Source organism: Tachypleus tridentatus, chromosome 12 (genome assembly GCF_004210375.1).
Source record: "Tachypleus tridentatus isolate NWPU-2018 chromosome 12, ASM421037v1, whole genome shotgun sequence".
Lineage (NCBI taxonomy): Eukaryota > Metazoa > Arthropoda > Merostomata > Xiphosura > Limulidae > Tachypleus > Tachypleus tridentatus.
In genome coordinates, this window is record NC_134836.1 from 111,711,243 (window position 1) to 111,716,408 (window position 5,166).

The following is a 5,166-nucleotide window of genomic DNA, read 5'->3' on the forward strand; positions in this document are numbered from 1 at the left end:
TATTTTCTTTGGTGTCTGACGTCATAGTGCCGAAATAACATTCACCCCCCCCCTTAAACAAACCGCTGCGCATAAAAAAAAAAACAATACTTCCACGAGATTTCCAAAGAACACGTAGAATGCAAGTTTTACTGCAAAAATTTTAAAAACAGTGATAAAAATGTTGAAATAAGTTTTACCTCAAATTGAATCAGAGTTAAAACATGGATTACCACGGTGTCTTGTACATAAACCAGATCTGAAGTCAACCTACTAACGATACGAAAGGTTTTTGGAGTTGCTGTACTTAGATTATTCCGGGTAAAATATAATTCAGAAGAAAATTATAGATTACAGTATTTATACTCAAGAAATAATTAAAGCCAACATTATCGAAATATTAAAAGTTATTTAAACAAGAGTTAAACTAATTCAAAATTTTTGATTTTTAGAATGTGTGGATATAATCTCAAAAGATTATGTCAATACTTCTGACCTGAAGAAAGTAGTTTCAATAACAAAATTATGAAGCATGAAGACAAATGTTAAACAAATCACTTCAATTCTTTTATTATTCTGTTTTAATGTACAACACAAGCGAGATTTAAAGACATTTTAATATAAGAAGTCTTTACATGTTCGTCATTTGTCAGTTTCTTCGTTTAAATGTTTTCTTAATTCAAGTAGTAAGAACATCTAATAAATTGAGTTATAGTTTCAAGAAAAAAAGGAATTGAATCGAACAAAAGCATTACAGTTCGTACCTTGTTCACTAGACTCAAGTTTAATTCAGGTCTATTTTCGTCGACATTACCTTTCCAAGAAATCAAAAACACTATAGAACAGTGTTTTGAAACTTAAGTCGCAACTAATTGTTCCTTTACAAATTCTTTCATAACTTAAAACGGCCCCCAAAAAAAAAGAAATTTCGAATTTAACATTATTTTGGAATGATTAGTTTAGAAACACTTGCGGTGGACAATGCTTGGCCCGGATTCGTCGTATTCTTGTTTGGATATCCACATCTGTTGGAATGTGGACAGCGAAGCCAAAATGGAACCTCCGATCCAAACGGAATACTTCCTTTCGGGGGGTGCAATAATTTTGATTTTCATCGTGCTGGGGGCAAGTGCACCAATTTCTTTTTGCATTCTGTCAGCAATTCCTGGGAACATAGTACTTCCCCCCAGATAACACCGTGTTGGCATACAGGTCTTTACGAATGTCCACATCACATTTCATGATGGAGTTGAAAGTGGTTTCGTGGATGCCACATGCTTCCATGCCAAGGAAAGAAGGTTGAAACATTGCTTCAGGACAGCGGAATCTCTCGTTTCCAATAGTAATTACTTGACCATCGGGCAGCTCGTACGATTTTTCTAAAGAGGAGGAAGAAGCAGCGGTCGTCATCTCGTGCTCAAAGTCCAGGGCGACGTAGCACAATTTTTCTTTGATGTCACGGACAATTTCGCGTTCGGCTAGACGAGAAGTAATGATAGGTTAAAAACATCGGATAAACTGAAGTATAAGATATATTCACGAACGATAAAGCATGGATGTAACCGAAAGCTTGCGTGCACCGATTTGACTACTTAAAAAAACAGGTTTTTTACTTATACAATTGTATTTAAACACTAATGGAACTGTGAAAGGTTATTTTAAATAATCAATACTAAAAACCCGGTTCCTACTGCTTTAGTTAAGCACCCAAAGCTACACAATGGCTTCGCTTTACCTACAATGAGTATCAAAACTCGAATTATAGCATCCTACGATAGCCTGAGGAGTTACCGATAATCACTTCGAGATCTGCCTTTTATATTTGTGTTTTAGATAATTTAATATGAACTGTTTACGTAACTTAACTAACCTGTGGTGGTGAAACTGTAGCCACGTTCTGTTAGGATCTTCATGAGGTAGTCTGTGAGGTCACGACCGGCCAAGTCCAATCGAAGGATAGCGTGGGGAAGAGCATAACCTTCGTAGATGGGGACTGTATGGGAGACTCCATCACCACTGTCCAGCACGATTCCTGTGGTACGACCAGAGGCATACAATGACAAGACGGCCTGGATGGCTACGTACATTGCTGGGGTGTTGAATGTTTCAAACATGATCTGAAAATAAACAATTTACAACTAAAAAAATCTTATGGGGGGGGTTGAATCTCACCCGTCAGTAGGTGTACAGAAGGTACGCATTGAAGTTTATACTGAATAAAAAAAAAAGAAATTCTGCACAAATTAAAAAACATGCATATTAAAATTAAGGCAACAATATATGCATACCTGGGTCATTTTTTCTCTGTTGGCTTTGGGGTTAAGAGGGGCCTCTGTCAGCAAGACTGGGTGTTCTTCTGGGGCTACACGGAGTTCATTGTAGAAAGTGTGGTGCCAGATCTTTTCCATGTCATCCCAGTTTGTAACAATACCGTGTTCAATGGGGTATTTCAAGGTCAGGATACCACGCTTGCTTTGGGCCTCATCTCCCACGTAACTGTCCTTCTGGCCCATACCAACCATCACACCCTAAAAGTAAATAGTTTAAAAAAAGGTTTTTAATGAGCATTAATAATATGAATAAATACAAGATTCCAAGTACAAGATGTCGAGTATCTAGCCTTAAAAGGCTGATGAAGTTTTTCATACACATTTTTAAAAGCGAGGCAGTTTAACTAAAGATGTCACTTACCTACCCTCAAACAAAGGTTTAATTATGAACAGTGACGCCATTTCACAAACGAAACTCAAGAATTCATGTTTTCAGAAGTTTACTTTATAAAAACAGGTGCTGATGTGTTAGAAATTCACGTTTCATGCTAAAAAATGATAAACAATCGAGTAAAAGGGTTGCTAATTGAAAAAACTGTTGTGTAGACTTGTTAAAAACAAAATTTCGTAACTAGTTAGCATACCTTATAAATAGCTGAAACAGGCTTTAAACATTAGTCTGCTGATAAATGTAAGCAGGAAAGACGTATATATAGTTAAGTTTTTGTAGTTTTTAAAAAAACTACAAGAATTATGGGATTAAACTGGGAAATATTCCAGTTTCATAAGTTCTGGTTTATTTAGATAAAATACGGTAGAAGTTAACAGCAGTCACACCCAATCGTCTATCGGCTCATTTACGAAACAGAATAAAACGTTCTTTTAAACGTCTTAATAAACTTATGCAACTAGAAAGTTTTATTACATGAATTTTTCACACCCCCATCTTTTCCCTCCCCCTTTATTCTGCTTTTGCCCGAATTTAATGTTATTAGTAAATACATTAAACATCGTAACCATATACAAGTTACGAGTCGGCATTTCAATATTAAAACATATTTGTACGTTTGTGTATTAGACTTACTGTTCCAAAAACAGTAAAATACTTCCCATTTTAGGTTAACTTATTGTTGCAATATTTACCAATCCTGGTAATAACAGTTCAAACTAGTTCCAAGTGCGGTGTCCCACTAAACTTATTCAGGTAAACCTTACGAGTGTTTTACAATTGTAGTAAACTTACGCACCGGAGTTTGTATGCAAGTACACGCATATTATGCAAAGTGTACACTTCGAATTAAGATAGCAAGATTTATTACAAAGCATACATGTACAAGTACACGAAGGTGATAAATAATTTTAGTGCAAAACGTTACTCTTAAAACGTACGGTGGCAATATAGTTCCTTAGCGACATTTCGAACAAAACACCCTTTCTGAAGCCCGAATGTTTTGTTTCTTGTAATCCACATAGATATGAACTTTTTATAATTCGCAAAAATTAGCAAGTTATTCGTAATACAACACAGACGTTCCTTTTATTTACCTGATGTCTAGGCCGCCCCACAATTGAAGGAAATACGGCACGAGGGGCATCGTCTCCAGCAAAGCCAGCTTTACACATTCCAGAGCCATTATCGACTACTAGGGCTGCTACGTCCTCGTCACACATGTTAATCTATTAAAGTACTATCTAGTCTACCAACAACAACCACATGAACAGATAGCGAGACTCAAGTGAACTGCTAACTCCCCGCTCTGTCATATATATACACGCCCACTTAACGTTCTTCCGCCAATGACATCACCACTACAGTGGCGAACCTATCTAAACTATGGAACAATTGCTAAATAAATATAATTTTAATATGAATATTTTGAAATATTACGTTAAAATTAGGCTAAAATATTTAAATTTTCACCGACATGGAATAAAAAAAATCATGGAGTAGAAACTAATATTTTGTAATATTTTTTTTGTATTTCAAATCCGTATCCTCGTGATTTCGTTATTTTAACTTTACAAATTTCTGAAATTACTGGTTACACGTTATGCTGATTTATATATATGTGTATGTACATATAATGTCTTTATTTTAAAGTGTAAAATAATTAATAAACTAGGTGTTATTACGTTACGTAGAATTTTCAAATAGTTCTTATAAAATTTGAAAATAAATATTGTTTATAAAATACATATATAAAAGTTGACACACAAGAAATACTCGAAAACATAACAGTGTATGGGTTCTCTCGAGCTGAAAAAGACAGTCTCCGATTTTACCATATTTGGTAATGCGAATCTACCACCTTCTGTCGGAAGTTCTCAATTGGTTGATTGTACTGCCGGCACAAGTCGTTTTTACAAAATTTATAACCAAAAGCGCCCAATCAGAAGTCAGCATTACTTTGATGCCCATATTTGGAATGTTAGTCCAGTACGTTCTTGTGAGTGATACAACCAGCTTTTACACATGATGAGGCTGAAGGATCGCCATATTTCATTGTTATTCAGGTTTCACTTAGTTCGTCTTTTAGTTGTTTACATCTTTATCATTTATTTTATATATAAAATAAAAGACAACCAATATGCATTTCATTTCATTTTAATTTAAAATATAGGAAAAATGTTAAAGAGAAGTATCAGATCCTGATATAGATACACAATCCAATATACTGTATGATTTTGTTTGTTTCGCATAACTCGTATAAAGCTATACAAAGACTATACAGCATCTGGCCGTCCCTCGTTTAACCTAACATATTAGAGGAAATGTAGTCTGTGAAGAAGACCCACCGCCACTTTTCGGCTACTTTAATCGAATATTGGGATATAGTAGTAACTATTATAAACTATTCATGTACCAAAGAGACGTGTTATAAACCCTGAATCTTCAGATTAATAGTCCAGCACAAGA

At 35.0% G+C, this 5,166-nt stretch overlaps 1 pseudogene across 1 annotated transcript; it reads right to left on the reverse strand.

Annotated features, from left to right (window-relative positions):
- Positions 1-524: 524 nt before the first annotated feature.
- Positions 525-4,008, reverse strand: LOC143234344 (actin, acrosomal process isoform-like; annotated as a pseudogene). Its single transcript, XR_013018632.1, has 4 exons — positions 3,795-4,008; positions 2,268-2,507; positions 1,850-2,096; positions 525-1,457 (listed from the first exon to the last, which is right to left on the reverse strand). The product of XR_013018632.1 is annotated as an actin, acrosomal process isoform-like (transcript).
- Positions 4,009-5,166: the final 1,158 nt, after the last annotated feature.